Consider the following 400-nt stretch of genomic DNA (forward strand, 5'->3'; position numbering starts at 1 on the left):
GGAAGGGAAGGGGACGATCTATATTATATATTTAGCGTCTTTTGTTAAGACGCTATAGTATAATGTCTTAACAAAAGACGATATATTTTTTCGCTTTTTTTTAATTCAAATATAGCGTCTTTTTGAAAGACGCTATACTTAATTGGCCAAACGATCGTTAAAGTATAACGTCTTTCAAAAAAATGCTATACATATTTTGGTCATTATATTTTTTTCATATATTTTTATTCTTTGAGTAAAAAAGAAACACATTTTGATTCCCGTAATAATACACCTTCTTTATACCCCTAACCCAGTGCACCTACACTGCTACCTGATACATCCAATATAATGTTACCAAGTTTGAAGTAAATATTTTTAGCAGATGCTTGAAAATTGACAACCAAACCTAGACCAACCC

The sequence above is a fragment of the Nicotiana attenuata genome, unplaced genomic scaffold, assembly GCF_001879085.1.
Source record: "Nicotiana attenuata strain UT unplaced genomic scaffold, NIATTr2, whole genome shotgun sequence".
Classification (NCBI taxonomy): domain Eukaryota; kingdom Viridiplantae; phylum Streptophyta; class Magnoliopsida; order Solanales; family Solanaceae; genus Nicotiana; species Nicotiana attenuata.